At 34.4% G+C, this 23,046-nt stretch overlaps 2 long non-coding RNA genes across 2 annotated transcripts in view; one reads left to right on the top strand and one right to left on the bottom strand.

The window, feature by feature from the left end:
• LOC134804924 (uncharacterized) overlaps positions 1–3,806 on the bottom strand; it is a 421,906-nt gene extending 418,100 nt beyond the window's left edge. Inside the window, exon 1 of the long non-coding RNA XR_010146183.1 lies at positions 3,710–3,806. This is a non-coding gene — a long non-coding RNA (uncharacterized LOC134804924). The remainder of the gene's footprint in view (positions 1–3,709) is intronic.
• LOC134804947 (uncharacterized) overlaps positions 1–23,046 on the top strand; it is a 229,868-nt gene that overhangs the window by 174,734 nt on the left and 32,088 nt on the right. The gene's annotated exons all lie outside the window — the stretch shown is intronic.

Below are 23,046 nucleotides of genomic sequence, written 5' to 3'. Positions count from 1 at the left end.
AATTAATCGAATTTGGGTAGTTTAAAATAATAGAAATGGGTAGGTACTAAAATTAATAGTTTGGCAACAAACGGAGCCTTAAAATATATCAATATGAGTTGTATTTTAATGCCGTTACAGCTTTTGTTTATTTGTAGGCAGGTATCAAATATTTATTTGGCAACTGAATTATTATATTGGAGACTATTTATGAAGCACATTTGAAAAAGAAAGGGGCTATCTATTAATTTAAAAATGAAGTTCTTTTAAAATATTTTGTTTGGTCACTACACGGTCAACCTAACACGCTCCTCCGCGCTTCGCTCCTCGTCGCACCTATCTTTTGACTCTGGCAGAACACAGTGGTAACTATTGAAATTAGTAACTAAAAATTTAAAGACCTAATGGTATAATGGACATTAGGTGTTTCATGATTAGGAATTTCGACTATAAGTATAGTAAGTATAGTAGGGTATTATACGTAAATAAATTTATGGTGTTTTGTGGATTAGGAAATTTGTCAATTTAAAGTACTAGGTATGCATATGTTTAAATTTAAATTATTTAAAAATGGAGTATTTAAAGCTTATGTATATATGTATCTTAGGTATTCTGTTTATGTACAAAATATATTAACCACCAAATTTTATGATCGCTTTACAATATTAGTTGCCAACTTGTTATTTTAGAAACCAAGCTATCAATTCAAGTTCCGTTTAATTTTTTTGGGTGGCTTGATTTTGCTGCCAGTTTTTTAATATTTTTTTAATTTATTGATGCTAAAATATTAATGCACAGCCAAATTATATTATTATATGCCCAGTGAAAGTTCCAGTTTAATATTTTAGTTGCCCGGTTAATAATAAGCCTTTTCTTTATTACACTTTTTTACGAAAATGTGTAGGGACCTGTTTAAGTAGGTAATAATAATAACTATACATGTATAAAGTACCTAAAATAACATTAATACCCAAGACCTAATTAACAATTTGAGGCAAAATGTAGGTTTATAATATAGGTACGACCAGATTTTGTGGTCGTATTTATATACGTTTATACGATTTGGGCGCATCTTATTCGACTTATAGACGTAAAAAGTTGAGTAATAGTTGTTTTAATACCTTTAATTGCATAGTCGTCGTATATGCGTCGCCGATTCGACACTTCGTCGTATAATATAAATAGTAACAACTGCGACGCCTATTCGTCTTAAGGAAGAGTAGTGGTGCGAAATATGATATTTATACAACTTTAAGTTGAGTTATCGTCGCTTAAAGGTCGTATAACTAGCTTATTTCTTCAACGGAAGTTCCGCGTCAGCGTGTGAGGTCAGGATAATATATATATATATTATCAAATTGACAGATATTGTTAGCAAGTGGTGTAAAGTTGCATCTATGAAAGAAGGTAAGTAATTAGCCATTTTTTTCAAGTTGGTGATTTTTATGAAGTAGGGAACAAGTATTAGTATTATATCTGTAAACTACTGCGCAGTCAAATTTACTGATGATTGCTATATAAGTTTATAACTAATTATTGATGCGCTTTTAAAATTCTTACTCATTTAATTATTTTGATTAACAAATTATTAAGCAGGACAGTATAGGACAGTTATTCAACTTGAGGTTCTATAATCTATACGTTTAAATAAATATTGGTAAGAACCATTTATTTACATAATTAAATATACAGAGCTGAGGTACTACAAATACTAAAATACAAATACAAAACTAAATTAATAACTAGCTTTAATCTAAAATAGGCCCTTGAGGCATTTTACGTCGTTTGAATTGGAACGGTCGCCATTAACGGTACTTTTAGGGTTCACTAGAAAAATAATAAAACGCCTGACCTACACAAACCATAACATTTCAACACATTACATCCTAATTAAGTAATTAAATATAAATAATATAACAAATTTAGTTAAAATTATGAGTATATTATTTTTTTTCAAGGTGAGCTGCAAAATGATTAATGAATATATGGACATTGATACATTTTTATCCAAAACGGATATTATCGAAATGATTCATGAATATTTAAAATGGCCATGGTCCTTTACCCACCTTCTTCTTTGTACTCATTGTTATTGATGTAATTCGCTCGTAATTCGTTGAAATAGGCCATTGCAGTTTATTATAAATGACAAGAGTGTGAAGAATGTATTATATTGTGATTTATTTTGGTGCTCAAACTGTCTGTCCGCCCCGGCTTCGCACGGGTTATGTTCGTAACCCGTCTATGTTCACGTTAAGAGAAACTTATCGCGGCTTCAATGGCTTCCAAAATACTTATGCCAACAGTAACCAACATCGATGTGAGTCACTTCTATTTCTTTTTCTATTTTCTCCCAGTTCTCGGGTCTACTGGAACCAAATATGGCAATCTTTTGTATAAATCAGATTTAAGTCTCTTACTGCTGTGTGTGAAATATTATGTTCAATGGCCGAACTTTTATACTTATCTCTGAATTCTGCATTCTTGTCTTCAACACTATTTCCAGGATCACTATCATCGCTATTATTTTCGAAATCAGTTTGCATTTTACTGAATCACTTGAATCACTGGCTATAGGATTGGTGACATTTGAGACGCTTTTTAAAAATGCCACGGAACCCTCTTTTTTATTATTACTCGTATTTCCTCCAGCTTGAGCTTGAGTTCTTTCCGCTGTATGTTCACATATATGTGTTTTTATTCGAAACGCAAGTTGTTTATTTTTGACTTTCCTTCGGAAACCACCACTCCTCTTTATGTTTTTCCATTTATTTGGATCCATCTTAACAAGACTCTCTAATAGAATTCTCTATAATTTCACTGGAACTATCAATGGAAAAATTGTATAAAAGTTTATTTAACCACATCTATTCGACTATTGATTAAATAGCGGAATTTTGATTAAGCGTAAAACACGTGTGTGTGTACACATATATACAAAAATATGTTGCCAGTATATATTTATGGTAACTGTATAACATGACTGCGCGTCATCATCCTTTTTGTCAGGACAGTCATAGATTCCATCTAAGCTAACTTTGCAGCAATTTAAATAGAACAAAGTGAAAGAGTGTCATTTATTTTTACCTATATAAATTTGACATTACCTAATCACGACAATGCCAAAGTTTGTCATTGCAATTGCCATGCAAAGTAACTGCGAGTGACGAGATATATACCAGATTTTTTCATATGCACCGACTAGATAGCAGCAGCAACGGCTATTTCTTGCACCTACCACAGCATATGGGCGCCTGCAAGTTCAGTAAACAGTGATATTGACATTTGCCGCCTCTTTCTTGTGTGGTTAATCGCGTTTTCATACAAACGTAGTCCTCATTTTCCTCTCTGGATATTAACATACTTTAAACATTTTGTCAAAATTTGTTGTATACGTTTGATTTTTTCAAATTTTAAAAAGTATTATAAGAGTTAGGAGCATTTTAAAATATGTATGAAAACTGTTTGTCGCTCCTAATCTCTACAACAATCAAAAAATCAAAAAAGTAAAACGAAGGGCATAGCTATGGTTAATATACATCAAATATGTATATGACATTTATTTCAGTTTATAATTTGATGATCAAATTATAAACTGAAATAAATGTCATATACTAAGAAAAATTTAATCAGTTTATAATTTATATAGTAGTTATATTCTACGTGAAATAAAAACAAATTAAAATATTTTCTGAAAATAATTTAATTTGTTCTAATACGTAAGTATTACTAACTGTAACTCATTATGTAAAAATATTTTCCATAATATCAATATCCAGGGAGGAAAATGGGGACTACGTTTGTATGGAGAAGCGGCCGTCTCCTTACTCCTTTCCTCTTAATTAGAGGCCTTCTCGATTTCACAGCCATAGAAATGTAAAAAACGTCTTTATGAAATTGCTTATGGTATCTCTTAATCGTGTAAAACCAAAAGTCAGTGTGTCTTTTACGCATTTGCAAGACAAACGAGCTAATAAATCCAGACTAAACATCACCTGCGCCGGTAAATAGCACATGTTTAATTTATTGCAGTTCCGCCACTCGACGCCAGCCTTCGAGTTAAGTAACTAACTACAACATCCTGAGCTAACTCACGTTCCTACACGTAAATATTTGCTGATATGGCGGGACTGTAATGAGACTTTAGACACTTGACCCTTTTACAAACTCAATGAATTTAAGCCAGTACTTTTCTTTTACAACGCCACATTAATTTTTTGTTTATATCAAAAAGAATTTCACGTCGGTGTGTTATTGTGATCAAATAACTACACAGAACAGATTACCGAAGTGTATTTGTGAAGCTTTAGGCTATACAAGATGTTTATTTAGTCACATTTAATAATTTACGGGCCGGGCTGAATACCGTAAAACGGGGTGAGTTGGGTCGAAATCGAAGTTCAAACCTCGATAAAAGTTTATTTTTATATGTGGCACATTGATTTATATACAAAAAAAGTGTTCCGGAGGTATGAATTTTAGTTTGTCAATGATAGTTTGTTGCTTCATTGCATAGTTTCAACGAAAAATTCATAAAAGTAGGTTAACCCTGCTCACCTCGTAGTTGGGGTTATAAGGGCTAGCAATGGGGTGAGATGGGAAAATTGCTAGGGTTGACACTTTCGGATCAAGACAATAGCTCGACTTGTCAAGAGAATTTTTTATTAATGTAGCAAAATTATGTTTTATTTATGCTCCTACTTAAACCGGTTTAATGTTTTCTGTAAGTAGTGACCCTTATTTTTATGACGTATAAATAGTTTTTTAGATCAATTAAAAAAAAAAAAATTTGATTTTTTTGGAATTATTTAGTTCATAAAATTCCACGTCTGTCGACGTAGGGTAGCAATGAAACACATATTTTTATATGTAATTTGACACAACGACACGACAGGACGTCTACGTCTGTAGACGTTCAGATGGATTAAAAAAAAAAAACGAGCGAAAAAGAACTTGCTAACATTTATTTTAACTCTACTTATTACAAATTAAATCGATAACATTTCCCGGTGCACTTTTTGCAATAACAATTATCTAAATCTACCGTTTTCCCAAACAAGTCTCTAAATGTCCCACATTCGACGCATTTACCAGTTAGCATTATTTCTTCATCTGGAAGACAAATTTCTATTCCTGATATCATTTCAAAAAAAAACATCAATATAAAGATGTATGGGTAGACACCTCCGTGAAAATTCTTCTTTCATAAATGTATGGACCTGAATGAAATAACAAAAAACAACATATTTACTGAGGAACTGATCTTTTACTATTTGTATTGTTATGGTAAGTATATATCCAGCTGGGCTTTACACAATACTAACCTGTTCAAAAATAGATAATTTAAACTCGTTGGCCATGTAGTCATGTAATTTTGATTTTAAAATACTAACGACCGCGTTCATCGTTAATTCCATCAAGGACTTCGGTTTACGCACAAACAAGTTGGTAATAGCTCTCTTTTGGATTTTTATTTTACGAGTATTATTATGATATGAATTTATCACCATCAAATATTCTCAATTTGTCATTGGAAAACAAGGCTAGAATTCTCTTTAAAAAAAAAAAGATTTAAAACTAGGACTATTACTAAGAAGTTTATAAAGCAATGCCGTTTTATCTAAAATATCTTCAAGTGTTAAACCTCTATGGAGTATTAACTTCAATTGACATATTATAAATGAATCTGTACCACTTACCTACATTCTGGTACTTACAAATAATAAAATAAAGCAAAAATAAACATTAAAGTGTCCTAAACTAAGGATTAACTGCACTTTACATAAATATTGATTCGTCGTCACTACTATAGTGACTAACATGCATTAAGTCTCTGTTCGTGTAATTGAAATTTCCGGTACTGTCGTCGGTGCCGGTGTCGTCGTGCTGGATATTATCATTGAGTCCACTTTTGCTGGTTGATGCTTCCTCCACATAATGCTTAAAAAAAAAGTTGTTTTCTCCGTTACTTTTGCTGCTCCCTTTGCGTGTTGTTTGAATAAGTTGCTAAGATACCAATACCAATCATTTATTCTCATATTTGACAGTTCTATATGTATATTCTACGATGAACTGCCGTTACCTAGTTTGCGTTTGTAACAGCGCCATCTTTTAGGAAATTAGGACATCAAACTTAACATACTCCCGCCTTTAATGACGAAGTCATTAGAAAATAATAAAATAAATTAAAGTTCAATCTTGCACATAATCAAACATAAAATAATAGCTTGTTACGGACGCAAACTATTTTTCTACATCACATAATAAAGGACATAATTTTGAAATTGAACGTTGTAACAATCCTGACGAGGTTCGCAGGTCATACATTCTGGTAAGTTGGTCTTTTCCCGGGTACTTCTTTATAATTCGTTCCATAGGCCAACGGCCAGGAGGTAGCCTCTGGTCCTTTATTAGAACTAAATCTCCTTCTTGGAATTCTCGAGTAGGCTGTCTCCATTTAGGTCTCTGTTGCATTCTACTTAAATATTCGGACTGCCATCTTCGCCAAAAATCTTGTACCACCAGTCCGTTCCGGTGATGAAGAATGGTCTACATGGCTTGACTCTAGAATCAGGTAAATCTCCCATCTTTTGCTCTCTGTTCTTCGCATTCTGTCTTATACATGTAACACACTCCCGCACAAAACGTTTAACGCGGTTTGCTGCGTTAATCAGCCAATATTTGCCTCGTAAGTATGTAATCATCATTTGCGGAGGACCGTGTAGTGTTTTGGCATGGGCTTCTCTCAATATTAACGGTAGTAGTACATTGTTCTTCGAAATGATGATCGGGTGTTTTCGTATGAATTCCATATCTGCGTGTTTCAATCGACCACCGACTCTTAGAACATTCTTGTCGTCAAGGAAAGGGGATAGAGCTAGAAGGTTACTCTTAGATTTCAAGTTTCTGTTTTCTTTCAGGTCTTCTATCTCTTCTGAAAATTCCACTTCTTGTGACATCCTTATACATATTGTAAGTGCATCGTTTCTTTCTTCGTACGTCAGGTAAGAAGGTAAGTTACTTTTCTCTCTATCTATAACTCTTAGCCAGCGTCTGCAGTATGCAATAACACGGGTAAGTTTCTCCAGTGACGAAAACTTCTTCAATAAGGTAAGTTGTTCCTCATTCTCATTTGTTACTACTAGGGCTTCCAATACCGGGATCCCGGGATCCCGAAATACCGGGATCCCGTGTTTTTAAACGTATTTTTCAATACCGGTATTTTTAAATGCAATACCGGGATCCCGGTATTTCCGAAAACAAGGAAAATTTGCAGTATAAACCATTTATATCCATTAGAATAGTCATATTCGGCTGTATTAAGAAGCTTACTACACGTCAGACGCATCTAACTTGCATCTAGCCCTTATTTTATTATTGAAATAAGATCGTTGCCTGAACGTCAGATAAATATTTGGTGGTTGATGGTGGATGAATCCTGACAGTGAGATTAATATAGTTAGTTCTTAAAATTTTAAAGAAAAGAGCAAGGAACAAGGATCTGTAATAGTATGGCAAACTAATTTAGGCGGAAATTTGAACAAAAGTTGACTGGTGGGTTGTTGGACTAAAAATGTCACTGGTGAAGTCAACAAGTTGGATAAAATTATTGCCAACCTGGAGTATGAAATAAAATTAATGCAGTTGGCGTCATTGATTGTTTATTGTTCTAAAAGCTTTTAGAACATATCTGGTGTTACAGTAACCCATTTTAATTTCCCTTTTTAATATAACTATAATTTTTTTATCGGATTTATATTCAATACCGGGATCCCGGGATCCCGGTATTGATGAAGACAGTTTCGGTATTAATAACGGTATTGTGAGAAGTCCGGTATTTGGAAGCCCTAGTTACTACCATCGTTACTATATTCTTTCTCTTTTCTATTGCTGTGTCTAGTGGAGTTCCTTTTTCTAATCGTATTTCTTTCTCTTTCAGTATTTCAGGTCCGTTCCACCATATCTCTGTAGACATAAGTTTCGAAGGCTTCACTCCTCTTGAAGCAGGATCAGCAGGATTCTGCTTAGTGTTTACGTAGAACCAGTGATTAGCATCGAGTATCTCTGTGATTTCTGAGACTCTATTCTTTACAAAAGGCTTCCATTTCATTGGATCTCCATGTATCCAAGCCAAAGTCACTTGACTATCTGAATAAGCGTATACGTTGTCAAGATGAACTTCTAGTGTATCAGCTACTTGTTTCAGAAGTTTACTCAATAATGTAGCAGCCAGTAGCTCCAATCGCGGCAAGGAAACTTTCCGAATCGGCGAGACTTTTGTTTTTGCTGTCACGAGGGATACTCTGATTTCTCCTTCTTCGTTTATAACTCTCGAGTAAATGACTGCTGCATAAGCTAATGCTGAAGCGTCTGCATATCCATGCAGTTCAAGAGTTGATTTACTCGTAGTGTGCATCCATCGATCTAAGCTGACTTCTTTCAAGGCTGGTAGTTCTCTCTTATACTGCAGCCACTCTTTTTGTAGTTCTGCCGGAAGTTCTTCATCCCACGAAATGCCTTTCTTCCACAAAACTTGCATAAATATTTTTGCTAGTATGACGCTTGGAGCGATCCATCCCATTGGATCGAATATTGACGCTATCTCAGATAAAACGCTTCTTTTAGTCATAGGTGTGTCTTCTACATCTTTGATATGATTAGGTATGAGTAACTTGTCTTTCTTAACTTCCCATGTTATACCTAATGTTTTTACGCTCTCTTTGCGTTTTATTTCGACTGTCTGTGTTTCTTCTCTCTTTTCTTGTTTGTCTAATGCTGTCATAAACTCTTCGCTATTCGAACACCATTTCTTTAGTGGGAATCCTCCGGAACTTAAAATTTGAGTAACTTGTTTTTGAATTTCTATAGCCTCTTTTTCTTCGTCTGTACCGGAGAGCAAATCATCCATATAGAAATCTCTTAATATCATCTTCTGAGCTTTTGGATAGTCAGCTCCTTCATCTTTTGCTGTTTGCCTCAAAGTTTTTATTGCGAGATAAGGCGCACAGGATGTTCCAAATGTAACAGTTAAGAGTTTGAAGTCTTCAATGGGTCTCTTTGGATCTGGTCTCCATACAATTCTCTGGTAATTCGTGTGTTGATCTTTTACTCGTATCTGTCTATACATCTTCTCTACGTCGGCGACAAAGGCTATCTTGTATGTTCTCCATCTAATGAGAATGGCTCTTAAATCTTCTAGCAAAGGGGGTCCGATTAGCAACTCGTCATTTAGGGATATCCCGTTGCTTCCCTTGCATGAAGCATCATAAACTATCCTTAATTTGCTAGTTTCTCGCTCCATTTTAATTACAGCAAATTGAGGTAGCCACACGCCATTTTCTTCATCTATGTTTTCTATTTTCTTCATGTGGTTTAGCGTCATGTACTCTTCGAGAACTTTGTTGTATTCTTCTAATAGGTGTGGTTTACTCTTAAGTCTGTTCTCTGTAGACTTCCAGCGTTTTAGTGCAATCTCTCGGCTGTTAGATGGTAGAACTGGTGGGTCATGTCTCATTGGCAGATCTACTATGTAACGTCCGTCGTCGTCTCTAGTGGTAGTTTTCTCGTATATTTCTTCTACTTTGATCTCTTCTGCTGTTAGCTTGTGTTTCTCTTCATCTATTGTCTCTAGCTCCCAGAATCTCTTTAGCATATGGTTCAACTCGACATTTAAATGCATACTAATGAATGGTTTCTCTTCTCGCTCTTGTTCTGTTCCGACTCTGACTTTTCCTGATATTATCCATCCCAAATGTGTTTGTAAAGCTATGGGAGAGCCTGGAACGCCTTTGATCAGACCAGGCTGTATCATCTCGTTGTAAACTTCTACTCCCAATAGAATATCTATAGAACTTGGTTGGTGGTAAGTCGGATCAGCTAGTTGTAAGTCTCTTAGGTGAACCCAGTTGTCGATGGTTAGTTTCTCTGAAGGCATGATGTTTGTGACCCGCTTTACTATGTAGGTTGTTATACTCATTTTCTTTTCAGGATTATGACGTGATGAAATCTCGATATCTGCAGCAAATCGGATGGGTGTGCTCATTTGACCAAGACCCGATACGTTTCCGTTTACACGTTTTCTCTTTAGTCCCATAGTTTGAGCTGCAGACTCGTTCAGGAAAGACTCTTGAGAACATGGATCCAACAAGGCTCTTAGTACGAATTCTCTTCCTTGATGGTTCGTCACGTTAATTTGTGCTGTAGATAACAATCCTGTCATGCTTCCTGTTGTTAGGTGGGCAACTATCTCTCTCTTATTTTTCATGTCTTGCTTTGGTTCTTGTTTAGATTCTCTCTCTCGCTTGAAATCTTTGCTTTCTCTCTCTTGTTTTGTTTCTTCTTTGTGCTCTTTCTCTTTGGATTGGTACGTATTGTTGTGCAACAGTGTGTGATGTCTTCTTCCGCACTTTTGACATGAAAACTTGCTCTTACAGAAGCGGACAGCATGACCATAGATTAGGCAGTTAAAGCAGAGTTGTTGGTTTTGAATGAACTCTGTTTTCTTTTCTAGTGTTAGCTCTTGGAACTCTTTGCATTGGTTCAAATGATGGTTTAGCTTGCAAAAACCACACTTGATGGCTGGTGACACGTGAAATGACTTAGACTCGACAGTGACGTTAGGTTCTCTCTGGGTGCTTCGGTAGGTACTCTTCATGTTCATGTTCGTTGTTTGGCTAGGTTGTATCATCTCTAAAACTCGGAATCTCTTTGCTAAAAACTTGTTGAACATGATCATTGTAGGTAACTCTGTGAGGTTCAGGTTACTTGCTTCTTCCTCCCACTCTTTATGTGTCTCGGCGTCTAACTTCTCAACAATGATGTGTATAATAAGTGTATCCCATGAACTTGTATTAATGTTTTGTACTTTCAGCTTATTAAGACACTCCATAGTTGTATCTAATATCTCTCGAATCGCTTTAGCAGTGCCCGTGTGAATTTTCTTTTGATTCATCAACTTGCTCAAGATGGAATTAACTATAACTCTCTTGTTGTTGTACCTGTTCTGCAGCGTGAGCCATGCCAATTAGTAGTTTGTTTCAGTGACGGCTAGATGATCCAACAGTTGAGCAGGTTCTCCAGACAAGTAGCTTTTTAAATAATGCATCTTTTGGACGCTGCTCAAGTTCTGTTTGTTGTGGATGAGTGACGTAAACATGTCGTAAAACGAAGTCCAATCTTGGTAGTTACCGGTAAACTTCGCTATATCTATTTTCGGTAGCTTCACGTCATCCCTGCTTGTGCTTGGTGTTGGATTAGTGCTGCTCGTGCAACCCGTCGTCGAACTCTCAAGCATATCTGTCATCTCTGCTTTTAAATCTAGGAACATTTCCTCGCATGCTGAATATACATCGTCTTTGAAATATTCGTACTTCGCTTTGTCTGACGATGTTGATAGTTTTATCAAGGCTCGATTGTTTTCTACGAACTGACTAAAATATTGTTCTATGGATTCTTTTCGCGTCTTGATGTACCCTCTTGTTAATCTCGCTTTTGGTGTTTTCTTGAAGTTCGCTTGCGCTTTGAGAATTAATCCACAAATATTTTCTTGCTCGGCTAATAAACCAGGTAATTCTTGAGACATTTTGAGATAACTATTCTTTAAAACTATGAAAATTCACACCGAAATCATGATTGTTTTATTTGACATGGAAAACATTTTGACGTGTTCTATTCTTCTATTTCTGAAATCTTATTTTTTTCAACTCAATAAATTCCAATCTTGAAAATAGCACTGATTTATAGCGGCGAATTTTCTGAGTTTACTCGTAGGTCTTAACATATATTTTATTTATCTTATCTTCAAGAAATCTTTAATTTTAATTTTGTAATTTCGATGACAATTTTGACTGACGGCTTCTTAAAATATTTCTAAATGTTCTGAGTCACTGACACTTAAGTTCAATATTAGGTTCTATTGTACTATAATTAAAGTTCACTTTTGAATGCACTGTCTATGTCACTTAAGTCACTTCACTTCTCAACTCGAAGGACCACTTTGTTTGAATAAGTTGCTAAGATACCAATACCAATCATTTATTCTCATATTTGACAGTTCTATATGTATATTCTACGATGAACTGCCGTTACCTAGTTTGCGTTTGTAACAGCGCCATCTTTTAGGAAATTAGGACATCAAACTTAACACGTGTACAGTTTCTTTTTTCTGTTTATTTTTCCTTTGGCATGTTTTTTATTTTCTTTTTTCATTAAATTTTCTATAGATTCATTTAAGTCTTTTTTACCTTTGTAATTCAATTTAATATTTGACAATATTTTTATTTTAGATAGTTTACGTTTTTCTGAGATTGTCTCCATAATGTACTATCACATATTTGCTCAGCTACGGTATGCTTGGTCTCTTTTCCTACAACTTTGCATTTTTGTTTTAAATTATCTTTTTTGTCAGTTTCTAATTTTGCTTTCTTTTTTTCAGGCTAATTTTTCTCTTCATCTTCTTCTTCTTGACTACTCCTACCGGCGACTACCCCAAGGGTTTTTTTTTTATTTTGGCTCTTTTATATCCATAGTTCGTAACGCAATTCTTTAAGATGTGTAATGAAGCTTTCATTTATTACTTCTTTTTCAACTTGTATACCTTTTTCGTTTGGCAATCTCGACAAAACTTCATTTGCATTCAGGGGAGGTAATACCGCATTTTCGAAATCCGGCGTTAATGTTTTTTTCCGCATTCAATTTTAACTGTTCCATTAACAGTTTAAGTAGCCATGGAAAGCAGCCTTTTGGTATCGAGGATAATTTATTCCCGTCTGTTTTTTTCCACTTATCTAGTAAAAGCCTCCAAGCGGCTTTCATAGGGCGGAAGAAAGCTACATCTAGCGGCTGTGTAATGTGTGTAGAATTGCTGGGGAGAAAGATAAAATGAATGTTTTTTTCGCGGCAAAGTTTAATCAAATCTGCGGACAAGTGTGATGATAAGTTGTCACCAATTAAATTTTTTTTACCCGGTTTGTTCTCAAAGAAAGGTATTAGTAGTGTTTTTATCCAGTCCGCAAATATTCCGCCATCGAATCAACCAGATCCAGTACGATTATATCTGCACTTATGTGGTCCTCCTCTAATCCAGGTATTATATAGATGTAAAGCTTTGTATGGTGGAAGCATTTCTCCTTCTGCAGTCGCAGCAATCAGTAAAGATACTGAGCCTTTTGTATGGTTCAGTACCCTTTCCGGATACTTACATCCCCGCTTGACAATCACTTGCTTGCGGCCCGGATCATCAGTCAAATTGGTCTCGTCGTAATTAACTATATTCTCAAGGCGAACATTTTCAATGGATCTTTATAATTCATTAAAGTAATCTCTAATAATATCTGCCGAAACTGCTGCCCGGGCTGCTCTTTTGATGTTTTGGCAGATTCTTTTAGATATTTTGTCTTTTTGCCTTTTGAGAAATCCTTCAACGAAATCTGGGCCTGGAAAATTGTTTTTGAATCTTTTTGCTTGATTTTATTGGTATCAAGAAACATTTTTATAATATACCTTAAATCCATTGTCGTTAATGGATGCATTCATAGCAAATATTTAAATTTTGCACAATATTTAATCTTCCGTTTCTGCAGTGAGTGCAGTTTGCCCACCAGAAGTTTTCATAATCATTGCTTTGTGCCGACCAAGCACTGATTTAGAAATATCAAACTTTTGGCCACTAAATCTAATGGATGAACTCTTCAGTTCTTCAAGGGCCTGCTGTATTATAAGTTCGTCATATTTCTTCCTTATTTTTGCACCTGGTTTGGGTTTCTATAGCCTCGGCATCCTGCAAAATGCTTAAATAATAAGTTATTTTTCTTCTGTCAGTATTAATTAGAAGTAAATACCGATACATGTTTCAAGTGATGCAACATGTCGAAAAATATTATCGTTAAATTCGAGTCAAGCGAGAGTTCAATGAGTTCACTTAGATTATTAAAAAATAAATGTTTATATATATCTCTCTAACAACAGAACGTACAGTCGGGTCGGGATACAAAAATCTTCATCAGTTACTAAGGCGGCACTGTTTTAAACTGAATTTTTGACAAATGGTCGGCAATTTCATCAAGGTTTTAACGATGTTTTTTTGTTAATATGTAATCAAAGAATAATATTACATAGTTAAAGTATAACATTTTGAAAGTTTTCTATACCAAAAGAAGGTGCAAAAGGCTGGCCACTGGTGCGGGGCCGGCCACTGGTGACTTTACCCTATTTACTCTTGTAATTCATTTGACCTGTTACTATCAGTCCATTAGCATCCTATTGCAAACGTCAATGCGATCTTTCTGTTTTGTTTGAAATGAAACGTTGGCAGGACTGATATTTGCCTTGGTACTAGCAAAATATCGACTTTAAGTTCAGGTGGCGAAGTGTTAGTTATGACCGTTTCTTGAAATATTGCTTGTACCAAGCTCAATTTGATGTTTTTTACGAATCATCTCTAAAACGTGATAATTATAAATCAAATAAAACTTACAAATATTGTTTGTATAAATATAATTGGTAAGCATAGGTATAACCAAAAAACATTTTACAGTCGACAAATAAAAAACATAACTATTACTTGCACGAGTATTAGTTATTAAAATTATGCTATTGCTATTATTTAATACCAACAGTAGCGTATACAACATTGGTCGAGCATAAAAACTCCTTTAAATATTATTCGACAATCGACATTCGTCTTCTACTCCGTATTTTGTCACCCGCGACAAATAAAAACAACATTGTCTAGATACCTACTGTTAACCAAAGAATTTAAGGAAGAAGGTTAACACATACTACTTAGATAAAATATGCCCCGTTCAAATCTTCGTTAATACGACTAGCGACATCGTGGCGTAGCAGCGAACTAAAATATCGCGAGTGCGGTGAGGAAGAAGGTGGGCTATAGTGTGAGAAGGATCGCGGGGGTGTTTAAATGGCCGGCTTTTCAAATATTAAGAATAAAATAAAAAACGCACGAGTTGAATAAAAGTCGATTAAACACTCAGTAGGTACTGTATTACTGTATGAAATAAATAAAATGCACATTTTAAAGTAACATATTTATTTAATTTGCAATTTCTTTAATTCCTCCGCTAATGCAATATTTTTTAAAATAATATTTACCATTTTATCATAATGTAACACACTTTTGACTACTTATGTAAATCGACAACCCTGAACTACGAACACCAACAGATTACTCCCCCCTCTATCAACCCGGTACACCCCGTTCGTAACACCAACTGTCCCCGTTGTCGACCCAACTCACCCCTCAGTACATTCCTGCTCTCCCCATAAAAATCCTCAAATGCGGTTGAATCGTTTTCTATGTTAAAACCATTATAAATAAAGAAAATATAACTTATGTTTTTCTGTTTCCAATAAGCCATGTAAGTATATAAACGATATCCGAAAGGTAGATGAAACTTACTTTGGCAAACATCACTTAAAAACAAAGTTAAATTCAACTAAAAATCCGCCGCTTTCGAGCATCAACTTTGACAGTGGATTTGTGTTTCAAAATTGTATGATTTGATTTGGCAGCTTAGTGTTGCGAAAAGAAGAAAAAATATGTCTAAAAATATAATCAAATTACTTTGAGAGCAACCTAAGCCCTAAAAATAAAGTAGCTACTGAAAAAAGAAATTCTGGATTCGCAACCCAACTCCCCCCGCGAAACCTACTCACCCCATTTTACGGTACTGCCTCCCTCATTTACTACCTATGGACTAACCCCGAAATCCAAAAAAAATTAAATTACCTACTCTCCCATAGAAAAAGTCGGGGTCTCAGACAGCCAAACTGTATGAAACAGCCAATATTTTTTTCGCGATTTCGGGGTTTTTCCATAGTAAAAGTTGCTCAGGATGACCTATACATATGTATTTACCCCGTAAATTATTGCAGGTGACTAAATAAACATCCTGTAATCGTAATCGTAAGAGTTAGACCAAGAAAAGTCTGCAGCGATTTTGATAGCCCACGCAGTGCAAGTGTTATGTATACGTCAAACTTAACTTATATACTCGTACCTACTTATACCTACACTTGTGACGGACACTGCATTCCAAGAAAAATTTTTTCGGTTGAGATCAAGTCAATACAACCTTTATGGTTTAGTTCTCAACAATCAGTCCTTAGTTTCATGTATTATGAACTAGTGGCTCTGTGAGCTGTAGACCTCGCGAGCAGAGCTTTAAATTACATGGTGCTAAGAGCTTTAAATATAGTAAATTAAAAAAAACAATACGAAATTAAAGTGTAAAAAAATAAAAATAAATTATATCCCAGCATACAAATACTGGGGATCGAACCCAGACTCTCTGTGCAAACAAAAAAAGCGAACGTTTACAAACTGAGCCAAATAGTTCTTAGATAAGCTGACGAAAGGCCCTGCCAGGATATTATACACGGTGTAACATGAGGACCGAATAATTTTAACCACGCATTTCTGAGGTCAAAACAAGGAAAAAATGTAATATGAGTTTAGGTCAATTTCGCCAAAAAAAAAGAAATTTTTTGTTTTGTTTTTTTAATTTTTTTGAATGTATTTGTACATAAAAAATAAATGTTATTGGTAAACCTGTCACTTAAAATTGGTTTTTACATGTTTTTTTCGTAAAACCTACTTTTTGCAAAGTGTCTTTGCCACTTTTTGACATCTATCAATAAGAATATTTAGACCACGTCCCATAGCAGCAACATCACCATCAAAAAGGCCTTTTACACTATGTAACAATATAATCTTGTTTTTTTTATTTATATGTGACGTCCCACGGTCAAAGGTACCTTATGGCGGGTATGGAGTTATGCATACCCCAGTAATCTACAATAAATAAGCTATCGATAACACAAAAGATCAACCTTCTAGGTTGCGTAGTTACAGAGATATGATTTTTTGAAAATAATGTTGTGAAATGAGCAACTTTACGATAGAGAAGTTTTAAGTTTAGCCGCCTAAAAAACTATGTTCCTGAAGTAAGTTACATAGTTGACTACAAATAATAATGCCTTATATATCTGAGATTAAAAAAATATTGCGACTTGTTCTGTAATGCAAATAGAAACTTTTGATATCGACTGATTTATGTGTATACTAACCAATCTCTTGAAAATAAAGTTTTATTTCATTTTCACGATTGATTGCAATGAGCTCTCAAGATTTAAATTTTATCTATTAGAAAACGACACTGAGAGACAGTTTAAGCAAAAAACAATACCGATTTAGAGGTGAAAATGTATTTTCTGACTTTTTCATATAAACTCACAAAATTGAATATTTTTACTTTTAATGTGACACACAATCAATTTTTCTGAGCACATATGAAAGAAATTCTGTCATTCAAATGAAATAAATCCTAAAACCCCAACTAAATACTATATTTAACCCCTTATGCCACTTTAAACTTACATAACAATAACAGTATTTGCTCCATACATTTACGAAAAGGTACCTTATGGAAATAAATCTAATAATACATCACTACAAAATATCAATCATATTATAGTTTATCTTTTATGAATAGAAAATATTAATTTACATTAAACTGCCCCCAATTTAATTAGTTCTTCGTCATAATAATCTTAAAAAAGACCAATAATTTGTATGTAATGAAAAGGTACCTTGTGGTCAAGTTACATGATGAGGCATGATGATGATGGAACAGTTAGGATAAACTAATAATATTTTGGGGTTAAGATGGTATAAATCGTCTATTTCTTATCAATAATATATTTCGGTTGCTATTGAAGATAAGCGGCATTGAGGTTCAATGACCTCAGATATTCCATAAGGTAATGCGTCGGGTATTGGCATTTTTCAGCAAACCAATGGCTGCTTTACTGCATGCGACCAAACCAAATGAAGATTATTCTAGTTAAGAAAGACTTGACGAGAGTAACTTTGGTATAATAGCAGTCTACTTGGATTTGTGATGTCGGTCTATGTACGGTTATAATATTTGCGAGGCGCCCCAACCAGAACTGAAATTATCAAATTAGTTTTGCAGAATGCTAATACAGTTCTCTACCAAACTTCTTTTCCCGTATTGACTAGTTTTTTTGGGAATTTTCAATCTTTTTTCCATAAGGTACCTTTTCTACTAAACTCTGAGACGACATTACTAGGCTTATAACTAACTTATAACAAAAATAAAAACAGGTAAACAAACGTTACGCATTAAGGTTTCAGATCACACAATAAAAAAAAATTGAGCATTTTTTCACCTCTTTACAAAACATTTAATATCTCCGAAACTAGAAACCCTCATAAGGTACCTTTTCCCGTGGAACGTCACATATTATCTCTGAAACTAGGCGAATTTCAAAAAAGTTTATAGGACATTTTTGTCTCTAAATATGATCAGGAATACGCTGTTAAAATTATTCGGTTTCCTCATGTTACACCGTGTATATATTGCCTGCCAGGCCCTGCCCCCAGCGAGTTTTGGCTTGTAATTTTTTTTTTGATTTGTCTTTCTATTAGTTTCGAGTATGCCAAATTTCAGCTCCCCAAACTTTATAGTTATAGAATAAAAAAAAAACGAAATATGATCTTTCTTCAATATTTTATTTTCTAGTCAACCTATTTTAACGAGCTTGACATATATTGTACATTTAATAAAGATGATTAAATGACCATAATTATATTTTCATTATGTCATATAAAAAAAAAATCCAATTAAACTTTTCAGATTTTTTTTTCTTTTACTTTCACGTTAGAGACCGCTCCAATTTTTTCACTGGTAATACACCCACCAACGTCCTATAATATGTATTTTTTTTCAAAATTTTGGCTGAGGGAGAACATGGAGATATCTTTACATGAAATGCTATAGGTACATTTCCTAGAATCGCTATAATTCAAATCGGAATGATTACCACCTCTTTAGAGAAACGTACATGTTGCATATTAAATACTGGCCACTTACATTTCAGCTTTTTATTATATTAATTACATGTCAAACGAAAACATCTTACTTAAACATTACTTGTATACTTCATCTGACGTAATATATATGCAGTTATTATAAGATAAATAAGTGCAAATGTGCACTACATTTGCACAACATGTCTGGAAATAGTCAGCGATGTGCTTGTTGCGGAAAACAAGTAATCAAAGTCAAAGGGCGAATGAAAGTTTTGTCAGTATTAAGTAACGTTAGTTTCTTTTCTAGGACTATATCTAAATCTTTGAATATTGGTGATAAAGTATGCGGGCTGTGTCGAGCCAAAGCATATCGTCATCAAAATAATACCCGCAGTTCTCCCGAGGAAACGGATTCGAGTGATTCGATAGCTGAATGTTGTGTAGATAATACCAGTGACAGTACGTATGAATTAGACTATAAAACAAATACTAGTACCTACTAGTGAAAAGGTGACTTTGTCCATACAAAGAACTGTGAGGACCCATAAATATTGTTGCGTTTGTCATGCTAAAAACGATCTGCAAACAATTCCTGATAAGGCCCGAATACAGGCATACACTATGAAAAATATATATATTCCCGATAGAAATCGTTGCTGTCGATCACATATTACGAGTATAAAAGATCGTTTTTTTTTAAAACGAGTTAGGGGCCTTGAAAGTATATTCAAACTCAGCGGAACTTTCTATATCAGATATAACAAAAATGTTTCAAGGCATGGCTATCAACATTAATACCACTGTATATCAAAAAATAATTGATGAATCAATTTCTATCAATCAAATACACATACATAGGTACTAACAGGCCTGAATTGGGAAAATATAAATCAGTTAAAGAATGATTTAAAATCAATGCGGGATAATTCTAAAAGAACTGTGATGCAAGCTTTAGTAGTCTTCTTTACCAAATTGCGAACGGGTGGGTCTGACCGATTAGTAAGTACAATGTTACAACTAGATACATATCAACATGTTTCTGAATATAGTACCAGTGTCATTGAAGCATTTGAAAAAGACATTCTTTGCAACTTTGGCATCAAAGCCCAAACGCGGCAGTGGCTTATTGATAATCATACTACCGAAATTGCCAAAAAATTGCACAACGCCCCCGACAAACTTATTTTAATATGCGACGGCACTTACGCTCGACATCAAAAAAGCACAAATAACGAGTACCAGAGAAAATCGTATTCGGGACAGAAAAAACACCCACTCTGTAAACCTTTTACTGTCTGTACCACCACCGGATACATTGTTGACATGTTGGGTCCATACGAAGCAAATCTTAATAATGCTCAAATACTTCGAACCGTCATAGATGAGCCCAATGGTTTAAATACTTTTCTCAAACATGCAATGAAATATTGATGTTATGTTCCTTATAATAGGCTGCGAAGTATGACGTTTCAGGTACGGCTAGGACAAAAGGTCGTTAATGGAATTTCATACACATCTTGCAGGCCTACGCCGGCAAAGTCCTCTTTTTTAATTTTCATTTCACAGATATTTGTGACACAGCATCGTCGCATATATCCATTAAAAAAAACTAGAGGCAGTATTTGCTTTATGGTTCGTAATGACACTCTGCCACTACGCCTATAAAAAAAAAACAAAAAACAATGTTTGCTATAATTTGCAGTTTTATTTGTATAAAATCAACATGAACTTAATAAATAATACATTCAATAATTTTATAATTTTAAATTATAAATTTAACTACACAAATAAAAACATTTAAAATATTTCATCTAAACGTTAGCGGTAAAAAGGTCTACTCAAACACGCGTAGTTATATTTTTTAAATTGTTATGGAGGTAAAGTTGAAAAATATTCATTCTGTTTTATTGGATTTATGGTGCGTTGTTGATTTTTTGACTTTAATATGAGTTCCGACAAAATAATGAAATTAATATTAATTGTAATCGTAGGTGTTGGAATTGGCAGCGTAAGCAGAATTGATTTTAATAACTTGCTGCCTCTGCCGCCAAGTCAAAGACGAAGTATGTATATTATATGGTTGCTTATGGCAATTTTATTATTTGAGAAACTAAGAAAATAGGCTTACAGTTTATTAGAAACAGTTTTGTGGCATATTTTAAATGAATGTCAAACTCTTCAACACTGTGGAAATTATACTTATTTACTCCATGCATAAAGCAACGATGTATGTGAAACATGATATCAACATGAAAGTGATATGTAAACTTATGTGACGAAAACGACAGTCAGACGGATACAAGGCGAAAAAATCAAAGATACATGAAAATATACGGGTAGTAAAAATACACGACTCGTGTAAAACATACGCGTGATAATGATATAGGTACGTGTTGGTTATATTTTGGGTGTAGTTTACTTTTAGTTTTTTCTATAAATAAAACTTGGGTTTCGTGGATTTTTTATTTTATTTATTTCATTGCATGTTTGAGAAAAGCACTATACATACCTCGGCGGGAAATGGGGTTGCCCGCGCTCAGACCTACTCGGCCTCGCTTCGCTCGGCCGTCTATATGTCTTCGGCCGGCAACCCCTTTCGTCCCGGCCTCTGTAGTAATGTACTATTAATGCAGCCTGGAGATATTTTCGTGTTAGATCGCGGATTTCGCGATGTTGTCAACTATTTAAAATCTAAAGGGTACCAAGTTCTCATGCCCGCACTTAAAGGGAAAAGGAAACAGCTTCCTACCACAGAAGCTAATGAATCACGGTTTGTTACTAAAATACGCTGGGCTGTGGAAGCCACCCACGGAATATTAAAAATGAAATACAAGCTGCTCGATCATAAATTGGACAACAAGTTGTTACCTAAAATAAGAAGTTACTATAGGATAGCGTCTTACACCTTGAACTGTTTTGTTGAAAGACTGCCTTCAGATAAACCTATAACAAATGACATTTTGAAAAGCATGACTGATAAAAATATTTAGAGAATATTTTGGCGAAATCGGTTGAAGATAACGGCTGGCTTCGAAAACGATTATGCTTTTGTAAAATAACTTCCAGGGATATAGTTGATTTTCCGGAGTTAAACGAAACCGAATTAAAAATACTGTTTACAGGAACCTATCAACTAGGCCAAGCCATTTCTTATTTAGCAGAAATGATATTAGATGATGGCTCATTGAATATGTACTTTGTCAAAGAACAATCCAATATTTTAAAGGTACAAGTTCAGTTTAGACACATAACGAGAAAATGCTATCGTTGCTTTATAGAATATACGCCAGATAGCACCGAAATGCACGCTATTAAGCATTATTTCTGTGAATGTGCTAATGGCTTACGCACAGTTGGATGTTGCTCACACGTGGCAGCAGTTGTTTACTTTCTATCCTATGGAAGATATCTTTCTGAAATACCAAAACCTGCAGAAAAATTGACAAATCTGTTTACTCAAAATAATATGGTTGTTGTTATCAATAGAAATAGTGACGAAGACGACTAATCGAGCACTAAGAAGACCTATGACCGTCAGTATCAGTAGATACGATGTATATTACTTAAGGCTACATCATGCCACCGTTTCTATACTTTGGTCTCGCTCTCTAAATCTACAAAACGTTTTCATGTTATTTATTCAGTCAATCGTGTCAGTTTAATAACGCCAAATGTGTAATTTATAAAAAAAACCCATAAATAATGTCTTACTTTTGTGTATTAAGTTTTTCACACAAAACGATAAATACAAAATTATACAATAAATGTCTACAAAAATTCACATATTTTGTATTTAGCGTGTTTTTATGGAAACTGAGGCTTGATGTTTAGCCTTAAGACAAACAGGACTAGAGAATGAACTTATACTCTGTTCACGCTAAATAGAGTTACCTAATTCTAATGATTAGTTATAAGACCAAATTGTAAATAATAACCGTGTAAAAATATAAGCATAAAATAAACGAAATGTAAGTATATTACGAAGGGGATTCAAAAAGAAATTAGAAACGCTATGATATCATGGAATTACAGGTATCCTGTTATTTTTTACTTTTAGGCAACCTCTTTATTAGTTTATCTGCATATTCAGTATTAAAAAATCTGGCAATTTTCCTTTTTTTTTTAGTTTATCGCTAGTACAGCCAATTTATAGGAGATTTTTAAGAATCAAAGAATGTGAAGTAATTGCAAAAGACATACTCTTGATTACGCAA

The sequence above is a fragment of the Cydia splendana genome, chromosome Z (assembly GCF_910591565.1).
Source record: "Cydia splendana chromosome Z, ilCydSple1.2, whole genome shotgun sequence".
In the NCBI taxonomy this organism is placed as follows: domain Eukaryota; kingdom Metazoa; phylum Arthropoda; class Insecta; order Lepidoptera; family Tortricidae; genus Cydia; species Cydia splendana.
This window is presented reverse-complemented; position numbering and strand designations above follow the sequence as displayed.